Below are 12,149 nucleotides of genomic sequence, written 5' to 3'. Positions count from 1 at the left end.
GGCTAGATTGAACTAAAAATTAAATTTAATACATTTTATCAAATAGTAAAGAAATTTCACAAGATCTGTCAGTCCTAAACCAATTTATACTCACATGTGATCATAGATTTATAAGATGCAGAATATAAATAGATTCAATGACTGAAAAAGGCAGATGCATCATACAGGAAGTCAGAAATATAGATTATGGTAAGACAAATGGGGAGGTTGACTATATTAAATTAAGCAAAAATTTCAGCATATTAAAAATGGAAGTGTGTCACCCAGAATGTAATTACACACATGAAAGAATGATGCTTTCCAAACACACCCTATTTTTCCATGTAATCCTCTTCCAGTAAAATACAAGAGCATGTATGTCCTGCTGGTGCTAGACCTTGTTCTAGTGACGAAGCCATTGTTTCCACTGCATGAATCACCTGTTCATCACCCTCAAAGAGTCTTCCACGAATGCTATCCTCTAATGGCCCAAATAAATGGAAGCCTGAGGGAGGTAGGCCAGGACTATAAGGTGGTTGGTTATCACCGTCTAACCCTATTTCATTATGTGTTCAATAGTCCTAATGTGCAGCTGAGCCTTATTGTGTTGAATCAAAACATACCCTGTGTTGTTATGGTACCAACGTCACTGGAAATGCTTTTTGAGTGTGTTTAATGTGTTCATGTATGCCTTCAAATTAATGGTACTGCTTCTTGGCATCACAACAATGAGTATCACACTCTCACAGTCCCAAAACAGTCATTATCATGTTCTGTAGAGAGTGAGGAAGAAGCCATTCCAGTGACTGTCTTTTTGTTTCAGGCTCAAAATGGTGAACTCAAGTTTCATCACCTTCGCAGTCTGGAACAAGAAGGCCTCCCCTTCAATTTCAAAAAGTTTCAGCAATTCTAAACTTTTTTAATTTGAGTTCCACCATAGGAAAGCATGAACCCACATGACACACACTTCTGAGTATCGAAGAGCATGGATAATTGCATCCACGCTTCCTTTGCTGATAGACAACTTCAGCACCAATTGTCAAGCCATAATGTGTTGATTCTCAAAAATGAACATAAGTATGCTGCAACAGTCCAGGTGTGACAACTGTGGTTGGAGTCCTGCTTGCTCCAAATCGTGGATCTCTGCTGAACCAACTTGTGGTGGCATCTTCTGTACTCCTGTTAACTGCAGATACTCCATATGCTTCACACAAACATTTTTGAATTCTCCCCACAGTTTCTTTCTCCGCACTGAGAAGTTCAATGAAAACACAATGCTTTTAACATACATCACTTACAGACACCGTTTTCGAATATTGCTGCTGCTATACTGTCTATCAAACGAAACAAATTCTGGCGCACTCTCATGAAACTTCAGGGAGAGGGTACATAATAGTTCATATGGAACTTCATCATTGTCTTGGGAAAAAATGTCGGACATTACTGCCTGAGCAACCCTCATATTACACAAACATAGTTGAATGGAACAATTATTCAACAACAGTGCTTTTGCAAACAGCAAAGGAAAAGAAAATCTCACATCGAACAAGGCAGCCATTAAAGAGAACCCAAGAGTTTCAAAGCAAACAGTAGTAGGAACATGATAGGCTGTGCTGGATTAAATAAAAATATTTTTTATATGTATTCAGCAGGCTCTTACGAGCAAAGGCTGCTCGGCCAGCTGCAGCCTGGCTCTATAATACAACATGCAGTCACCTAGTAAAACTAGAGGCACTGCACTGCCCAGGCCGCGCGTGAGGCTAAGTCTGCTCTCTTAAGGTAGCCAAGTGCCTCATCACCAGACTAGAGATGGGGGATCCGCTCATGAATTGTTTTATAGAGTAGAATCTTTCAAAGGAGTGAACAATCAGTGATTCAGAAAAAAAGAACGGTAGCTCCAAACGTTTCACACAGCAGAGAGAGAGAGAGAGAGAGAGAGAGAGAGAGAGAGAGACGGAGCATATCAGGGGGGCCTCTGCTGGTCAGAGCACACTGCACGCCACACAACACAGCCGGCGCCGGCCTCTGCCCTGCTTCTGCCCTGGCTTCCTGCATTGTGCAGTGCCCCATTGGATTTTGTGTTTCACATATGCCGTGCCGTCTCTGTGCTTCCCTTGCCGCGTGCAGTGTCTGGCCGCTGGCGCACCTTAACTTAGCATCGCACTCCGTCGGCGATCGTTTCAGTCGCACGTCCTGCCCTCTGGGCGGTTGATGCGAGCAACAGGACAGAGAGCCTCCTAGCGGAGAACATAAGAACTACTTGCAACAACTGCTCGCAAGGGAATGGACGATTTGGCTCAGAGCGGGTGAGTGGTGGCCGCTCACCGCTTCCCCCACCCTCGGAACTCGCCCGCTCAACGCTCACCCCACCGTCCTCGACTCTAGCCAGAGCGTTGAGCAAAGCAACTCAGGTATCACTCTGGTCTCTGCGGTCTTAGCTCGCGCAGCAATACAGCTCGCGGCTCGACCAGCTTGACTAAGCGCCCCTGCATCGGAGTTCGTCTATTCTGGATATTGTTTTTCGTACTAATACCGATATGTATATTACATAATTATGTTATGTATACATCATTTGTTTTTATTTTATTTTTATTTGTTTAAACTGATCAGATGAGGTTCCTGACGACTCCTCTTACTATAGGATTTTTTATTATGGACACTCGAATTTACACTTTAATTACGAGCGAACCAATAAACGTATCGCAAAATGTGATACACCAATATTTTCCTTGTTTTATTCTGCATAAGGCTATATGCAGCACTTTGGTCTTACAGTCAAATTTATATTTTTTTTCTAATTGTAGTACGGATTTTGCGATTTTGGGCGTCTTCGGAAGGAAATGTTCACTTTAAAAATATATGGCTTGGGATGTATTTGTACGAGGTTAATGAAATTTTAATACATTACAGCCAAATACATTGTTAATGTAAATCTCAAGTTACAACATTTTCCGATCACCCAAAAAACCACGATAGTGCAAAATAAATCGATAATCAAAAACTTTGTCATATCGTGGAAATTTCAATAAACAATACAAAATTCTTACTCATTATCTGTGTTACTTCAAAATAGGATCAAATAAGATCAAAATACAGGTATAGTACTGGAATAAACCAAGTTTAAAGGGCAATGTGCTCAAAAAAAATGGTTCAAATGGCTCTGAGCACTATGGGACTTAACATCTATGGTCATCAGTCCCCTAGAACTTAGAACTACTTAAACCTAACTAACCTAAGGACAGCACACAACACCCAGCCATCACGAGGCAGAGAAAATACCTGACCCCGCCGGGAATGGGCAATGTGCCTTCCATTTATTTTCTATTGTGAATGAGTGGTGAGTCATGAAAAAGACCTAGTTCATTTCAGGGAGTGAACAGTTCGGATCCGATCTATGAAAAGAACAGTTTTGCCCATCTCTACACCAGACGAAACATATCACCTCCCTCAAAGTCACAATACGCCTAGCGCATAACCATGCTTTAATGCGTAGATAAGTGAATCAATTTTTTTTTCTTTAAAGTGGTTCATGGTGTGGGTTCCTGTAGTCATGTCCTAGTTCATGAACCACGGGCAACGTATGAGTGGCCAAGTAAGTGGTCCCGACAGTCAGGATACCAGTTACTTTGGAATAAGGCTGGGCATCTCGGACATATTCTGAGTCGTGGTCACCTTTGTGCTCATACGGCAAAGACTACCAAATCCTCCGATTAGTCACTCAGCCATTAGGGGTAAAACCCAATGGGACTCGGGGCAAGTAAGGCTAGCAACCTTGCTTCCCTGGTACTTTAAATATGATGCTGGCAACAATCAGAGCAAAATGCCTCGGACCTTTGGAGGTGACGGAGTCCCACCTCTAACTGACAGACTAGGTACTCCTAAGATACGACTTGGCAAACAAATGGTAATGAGATGGGGAGCTATTAATATCAATGGGGCCTACTCTGGGAAGAAGGTAGAGCTGGCAGAGGCTGCAGGTAAGATGGGGTTGGACGTTTTAGCTGTTAGTGACATTCGGGTAAGGGGTGAGAAAGAAGAGGATGTGGGAGAATACAAGGTCTACCTGTCAGGACTCAAAGCAGGAATAGCACAATGGGGTGTAGGGCTTTACATCAGGAAAGAAATGGAACCCAGCGTAGTTGCAATAAGGTATGTAAACGAACGACTGATGTGGATAGATTTCACAGTGTCTAGCAAGAAAATTAGGATTGTGTCAGTATATTCGCATTGTGAAGGGACAGATCAAGATAAGATGGATAGTTTTTATGAGGCACTCAGTGATGTAGTTGTTAGAGTAAAGGACAAGGACAGTGTTCTGCTCATGGGTGATTTTAATGCCAGGATTGGAAATCGAACAGAAGGGTATGAAAAGGTTATGGGTAAATTGACAGGAATGGGGGAAAGAACTACAGTAGAAGAAGAATGGGTAGCTTTGAGGGATGAAGTAGTGAAGGCAGCAGAGGATCAAGTAGGTAAAAAGACAAGGGCTAGTAGAAATCCTTGGGTAACAGAAGAAATATTGAATTTAATTGATGAAAGGAGAAAATATAAAAATGCAGTAAATGAAGCAGGCAAAAAGGAATACAAACGTCTCAAAAATGAGATCAACAGGAAGTGCAAAATGGCTAAGCAGGGATGGCTAGAGGACAAATGTAAGGATGTAGAGGCCTATCTCACTAGGGGTAAGATAGATACTGCTTACAGGAAAATTAAAGAGACCTTTGGAGATAAGAGAACAACTTGTATGAATATCAAGAGCTCAGATGGAAACCCAGTTCTAAGCAAAGAAGGGAAAGCAGAAAGGTGGAAGGAGTATATAGAGGGTCTATACGAGGGCGATGTACTTGAGGACAATTTAATGGAAATGGAAGAGGATGTAGATGAAGATGAAATGGGAGATATGATACTGTGTGAAGAGTTTGACAGAGCACTGAAAGACCTGAGTTGAAACAAGGCCCCCGGAGAGACAACATTCCATTGGAACTACTGACGGCCTTGGGAGAGCCAGTCCTGACAAAACTCTACCATCTGGTGAGCAAGATGTATGAAACAGGCGAAATACCCTCAGACTTCAAGAAGAATATAATAATTCCAATCCCAAAGAAAGCAGGTGTTGACAGATGTGAAAATTACCGAACTATCAGTTTAATAAGTCACAGCTGCAAAATACTAACGCGAATTCTTTACAGACGAATGGAAAAACTAGTAGAAGCCAACCTCGGGGAAGATCAGTTTGGATTCCGTAGAAACACTGGAACACGTGAGGCAATACTGACCTTACGACTTATCTTAGAAGAAAGATTAAGGAAAGGCAAACCTACGTTTCTAGCATTTGTAGACTTAGAGAAAGCTTTTGGCAATGTTGACTGGAATACTCTCTTTCAAATTCTAAAGGTGGCAGGGGTAAAATACAGGGAGCGAAAGGCTATTTACAATTTGTACAGAAACCAAATGGCAGTTATAAGACTCGAGGGACATGAAAGGGAAGCAGTGGTTGGGAAGGGAATGAGACAGGGTTGTAGCCTCTCCCCGATGTTGTTCAATCTGTATATTGAGCAAGCAGTAAAGGAAACAAAAGAAAAATTCGGAGTAGGTATTAAAATTCATGGAGAAGAAATAAAAACTTTGAGGTTCGCCGATGACATTGTAATTCTGTCAGAGACAGCAAAGGACTTGGAAGAGCAGTTGAATGGAATGGGCAGTGTCTTGAAAGGAGGGTATAAGATGAACATCAACAAAAGCAAAACAAAGATATGGAATGTAGTCTAATTAAGTCGGGTGATGCCGAGGGGATTAGATTAGGAAATGAGACACTTAAAGTAGTAAAGGAGTTTTGCTATTTGGGGAGCAAAATAACTGATGATGGTCGAAGTAGAGAGGATATAAAATGTAGACTGGCAATGGCAAGGAAAGCGTTTCTCAAGAAGAGAAATTTGTTAACATCGAGTGTAGATTTAAGTGTCAGGAAGTCATTTCTGAAAGTATTTGTATGGAGTGTAGCCATGTATGGAAGTGAAACATGGACGATAAATAGTTTGGTCAAGAAGAGAATAGAAGCTTTCGAAATGTGGTGCTACAGAAGAATGCTGAAGATTAGATGGGTAGATCACATAACTAATGAGGAAGTATTGAATAGGATTGGGGAGAAGAGAAGTTTGTGGCACAACTTGACCAGAAGACGGGATCGGTTGGTAGGACATGTTTTGAGGCATCAAGGGATCACAAATTTAGTATTGGAGGGCAGCGTGGAGGGAAAAAATCGTAGAGGGAGACCAAGAGATGAATACACTAAGCAGGTTCAGAAGGATGTAGGTTGCAGTAAGTACTGGGAGATGAAAAAGCTTGCACAGGATAGAGTAGCATGGAGAGCTGCATCAAACAAGTCTCAGGACTGAAGACCACAACAACAACAACAACAACAACAACAACAACAACAACATGGGTAAATTTGGAGAGGATATGGAGGCCAACAGGAACGGGAAACAACTCTTGGATTTCTGTGCCAGTATGAGCTTAGTAATCACAAACTCCTTTTTTAAACATAAGAACATTCACCGGTATACTTGGGAAGGCAGGGGAACCAGATCTGTCATTGACTATATAATAACAGATCAGGAATTCAGGAAGGCTGTGAGGGACACACGTGTATTCAGGGGATTTTTTGATGACACTGATCATTATTTAATCTGCAGTGAAATTGGGATTATGAGGCCGAAAGTGCAGGAGGTCAGGTCCATATGTAGGAGGACAAGAGTGGAGAAACTTCAGGATAAGGAAATCAGGCACAAGTACACAACAGCGATATCAGAAAGGTACCAGTTAGTTGAATGTAGTCAATTACAGTCATTGGAAAAGAAATGGACAAGGTACAGGGACACAGTACTAGAAGTGGCTAAAGAATGTCTTGGAACAGTAGTGTGTAAAGGGAGGATGAAGCAAACAGCTTGGTGGAATGACACAGTCAAGGCAGCCTGTAAAAGGAAAAAGAAGGTGTATCAAAAATGGCTACATACTACAACACAGGTAGACAGAGAAAGTTATGTTGAAGAGAGAAACAAAGCCAAACAGATAATTGCAGCATCCAAGAAGAAATCTTGGGAAGACTTTGGAAACAGATTGGAGACTATGGGTCAAGCTGCTGGAAAACCATTCTGGAGTGTAATTAGCAGTCTTCAAAAGGGAGGTAAGAAGGAAATGACAAGTATTTTGGGCAGGTCAGGAAAACTGCTGATGAAGCCTGTGGATGCTTTGGGCAGATGGAGGGAATATTTTGAAGAGTTGCTCAATGTAGGTGAAAATGCGATCAGTAATGTTTCAGATTTCGAGGTAGAATGGGATAGGAATGATGATGGAAATAGGATCACATTTGAGGAAGTGGAGAAAATGGTCAATAGATTGCAGTGCAATAAAGCAGCTGGGGTGGATGAAATTAAGTCAGAACTCATCAAATACAGTGGAATGTCAGGTCTTAAATGGCTACACAGGATAATTGAAATGGCCTGGGAGTCGGGACAGGTTCCATCAGACTGGACAAAAGCAGTAATCACACCAATCTTTAAACATGGAAACAGAAAAGATTGTAACAACTACAGAGGTATCTCTTTAATCAGTGCTGTGGGTAAAATCTTCTCAGGTATTGTTGAAAGGAAAGTGTGAGTATTAGTTGAGGACCAATTGGGTGAAAATCAGTGTGGGTTTAGGCCTCTTAGAGGTTGACAGGACCAGATCTTTAGCTTACGGCAAATAATGGAGAAGTGTTATGAGTGGAACAGGGAATTGTATCTATGCTTTATAGATCTAGAAAAGGCATATGACCGGGTTCCTAGGAGGAAGTTATTGTCTGTTCTACGAGATTATGGAATAGGAGGCAAACTTTTGCAAGCAATTAAAGGTCTTTACATGGATAGTCAGGCAGCAGTTAGAGTTGATGGTAAATTGAGTTCATGGTTCAGAGTAGTTTCAGGGGTAAGACAAGGCTGCAGCCTGTCTCCACTGTTGTTCATATTATTTATGGATCATATGTTGAAAACAATAGACTGGCTGGGTGAGATTAAGATATGTGAACACAAAATAAGCAGTCTTGCATATGCGGATGGCGTAGTTGTGATGGCAGATTCGATTGAAAGTTTGCAAAGTAATATTTCAGAGCTAGATCAGAAATGAAATGATAATTAAATAGACACCCTAGCTGCATACAGGCATTGATGTACTTCATTGGCGACATGTTGAAAATGTGTGCCCCGACCAGGACTCGAACCCGGGATCTCCAGCTTACATGGCAGACACTCTATCCATCTGAGCCACCGCGGGCACAGAGGATAGTGCATCTGCAGGGACTTATCCCTTGCATGCTCCCCGTGAGGTCCACATTCCCAACATGTCCACTCCACTACATTCGTAGTGCGCCTAATAGATGTTTGCCCATCATACTCATTACTCGTGGCAGATTAATCTAGCAAGTCCCGTACGAGTTCGGGCATAGCGTGTGCGTTCACACAAGAGGGTCAATGGCCGGGAAGCCATATTTTAACTATATATGACGGTAGTATCTGTTCCCGAAAGAACAGTTACCGACCGGGACTCAAACCCGGGATCTTGGGAATGTGGACCTCACGGGGAGCGTGCAAGGGATAATTCCCTGCAGACGCACTATCCTCTGTGCCCGCGGTGGCTCAGATGGATAGAGCGTCTGCCATGTAAGCAGGAGATCCCGGGTTCGAGTCCCGGTCGGGGCACACATTTTCAACATGTCCCCAATGAAGTACATCAACGCCTGTATGCAGCTAGGGTGTCTATTTAATTATCATTTCATTTCTAGCAAAGCTGCATGGTCATCCACGGTAACTGTTCTTTCGGGAACAGGTACTACCGTCATATATAGATCAGAAATGTAAGGACTATGGTGTGAAGATTAGCATCTCCAAAACGAAAGTAATGTCGGTGGGAAAGAAATATAAACGGATTGAGTGCCAAATAGGAGGAACAAAGTAAGAACAGGTGTGCAGTTTCAAGTACTTAGGATGCATATTCTCACAGTATGGCAACATAGTGAAAGAACTAGAAGCGAGGTGTAGCAAAGCTAATGCAGTGAGCGCTCAGCTACGATCTACTCTCTTCTGCAAGAAGGAAGTCAGTACCAAGACTAAGTTATCTGTGCACCGTTCAATCTTTCGACCAACTTTGTTGTATGGGAGCGAAAGCTGGGTGGATTCAGGTTACCTTATCAACAAGGTTGAGGTTACGGATATGAAAGTAACTAGGATGATTGCAGGTATTAGTAGATGGGAACAATGGCAGGAGGGTGTCCACAATGAGGAAATCAAAGAAAAACTGGGAATGTATAGATGTAGCAGTCAGGGCGAACAGGCTTAGATGGTGGGGTCACGTTACACGCATGGGAGAAGTAAGGTTACCCAAGAGACTCATGGGTTCAGCAGTAGAGGGTAGGAGGAGTCGGGGCAGACCAAGGAGAAGGTACCTGGATTCGGTTAAGAATGATTTTGAAGTAGTAGGTTTAACATCAGAAGAGGCACCAATGTTAGCACTGAATAGTGGATCATGGAGGAATTTTATAAGGGGGGCTATGCTCCAGACTGAACACTGAAAGGCATAATCAGTCTTAAATAATGATGATGATGATGATGATGATGATGATGATAAAGATAAGTAATTAGAAAAGGAAATACGGGATTTTTTATTGTCTATAATACAACATGCAGTCACCAGTAATCTTTATTTTACAGTTGTTGTTGCCTACTTTGACCCAAATAAACAGATATTCATCAGCATTCAGCTTCTTCTTTCTTCTTGTAGACAAATTAAATGGCTTGTCTAGAACCAAGGTACCATAGGGAACCTTTGCTAGTAGAACCATGCAGATTATGGTGGCCTTGAAGCTTTCCCTGATGCAAAGATTTTGGCTTGGAAGACTTTGAATATAGCAGAGAGTACAGGGCTACTGGCGAAGGTTTCCTATGATACCTATCTTCCAGACAAGTCCTTTAATTTGTCTACAAGAAGAAGCTGAATGCTGACGAATACCTGTTTCTTTGGGCCAAAGTAGACAACAACAGTATGCCTGTATGAACTGAGGATGACCTCAGAATCCATGCAACAGCACCGTCAGTGCCGTTGTGAGCCACAACTTGCAGAAAGCTGCACCCTGCATGCTTAATAGCCACAGACAAGGCCACCTCCATATCCGAGATAAGGCCCACCGCAGACGTAACAAGTGCACGTTGGCTTCTTTCCAGCCCTGAACGCTATCTTCTTAAGGGGTTCCATAACACGCCTAACAGGGAGCTTCCAATAACTAGCAAACACACCCCCCCCCCCCCCCACATGTGCTTGTTCAAACCCTTCTGGAGGAACGGCAACATGTCCATTGATATGGCGAATAGATAAGGCTAGACGACTCTCTGCCTTGAGTGACGCAAATGTGTTACCATCCACCACTGACCCTGCTGTGAAGGCAGATCCACCATGTTTGGTACTATTGGAGATGTCTCAGAAGCAGAGCCCGTGGGTGAAACAAGTAGCACCTGGGGTGTCCCGTGCAACACACCAGATTCTCCATCACCTCTGCACCTGGAGGCAGTAGCCTGAAGGTTACTGACTGTAGCCAAAACCTCATTCAGCTGTTTGCAGACTGTGGCCAGCTCCTCCTGAATCCCCACACAGCATACATGTGTCCTAACCAAGATTAACTGAAGTAGTAAACTATAAAATCAAACAGAAACCTAGATATGCAAGTTTGTTACGCTCCTGATGTGTCATCAATGGATGTTGATTCCATAATGAGCTGTATAGCTGAGTGTTCAGAAGAAATGAAAACTGTGCTACAGACTGCCTGCATACACACTTACAAAACACAAGATTAAGCCTCTTAAATTAAAAAAAATGCACGAAATTTAAGAAACATGCTACTAATGAAACACAAGAAAACTAAATACATAACTTGCCACTCTGGAGACGTGAACAGGTGACAACAGATGGCCTGACTGACTGCTTACTAAATGAATGGACACTTGTCTTCAAATCAACATCCCATCCCATTCTACATTCAACACACTACTCATTTCCTTCACCACCTCTCCACATTTCCTGTCCCATTACCACCAGACTCCTTGTTGAGTACTGTGGATGTGTTGCCCTTGTACATCAACATCCTCCAGGCCCATGGAACAATACCTTTTCTCAACGTTCTTCTGATATCAAACCCATCACCCCCTTACTAATCCTCCTAGCCAACCACATACTGACACCCAGTCATTTCACATTCAAAGGAAAAATTTGTAAGCACATCCACAGTTTTGCCATAAGTACTTGCATGGCACTGTCGTATTGAAACTTATTTATCAGCCAGCTGGGGAATCCATGCTATCCATTCTATCCAGTCAACATCCAAAACCCATTGTCTGGTTCAGATTCATTGACGACATTTTCAGGATCTGGGCCCACGCAGAGACAATCATTGCTCATTCCTCCATAACCTCAACACCTGCTCCCAAGTCCCACCACCTGATCTTCTCAATTCAACAAGCCACCTTTCTAGATACCAATCTCCATCTCTCAGTTGGCTCCACAGATATATCTGTTCATATCAAGCACACAAACCACTAACAGTACCTCCAATTTGACAGCTCTCTATCGTTCCATATCAAAAAGTTTCTTCCTTACAGCCTCGTCAGCAGGAGTTGATGAAATATACCGATCACATTACCAGAGCCTTTATTGACAGGCAGTGTCCTATCCAGCTTGTCCAAAAACATATCTGCCATGTTGTCTTTCCTGAGACCCAGTACTAGCTGTATTCCTCTGAACACCCCTTGAAAAGCTCGACCACATATTTCACCAGCACTTCGACTACCTCTCGTTGTGCCCTGAAAGTGCATTCATTTGTTCGCGACTGTGGCCAGCTATTCGTACATCCTCACACAGCATACATACATCCTCCCCACCCTCGCAAGATTAACTAAAAAAGTGGACTATAAAAACAGACAGTAACCTAGATAGAAGGTAGCCACACAGAAAATTTGAGTAAAACTGGAAGATATACTGTGTTCAGTGCTGTATCAAAAATTTCAAATGTAATGTAACTTTTTAGATAAAAAGCCTACTCACCATGCAGCAGCAGGAGAACCTAGGTATAAAAGGTATTACAATGGCAA

General features: G+C 42.5%; 1 protein-coding gene and 1 non-coding gene across 3 annotated transcripts in view; both read left to right on the top strand.

Moving 5' to 3' along the window:
* Positions 1–12,149, top strand: part of LOC126259699 (L-serine dehydratase/L-threonine deaminase-like) — a 124,170-nt gene that overhangs the window by 76,259 nt on the left and 35,762 nt on the right. The gene's annotated exons all lie outside the window — the stretch shown is intronic.
* On the top strand, positions 8,640–8,714 carry Trnat-ugu (transfer RNA threonine (anticodon UGU)). The gene has a single exon. It is a non-coding gene; the product is annotated as a tRNA-Thr (tRNA).

Source organism: Schistocerca nitens, chromosome 5 (assembly GCF_023898315.1).
Source record: "Schistocerca nitens isolate TAMUIC-IGC-003100 chromosome 5, iqSchNite1.1, whole genome shotgun sequence".
NCBI lineage: Eukaryota > Metazoa > Arthropoda > Insecta > Orthoptera > Acrididae > Schistocerca > Schistocerca nitens.
The sequence above is the reverse complement of the archived record's forward strand: the minus strand, read 5'-3'. Positions and strand labels throughout refer to the sequence as shown.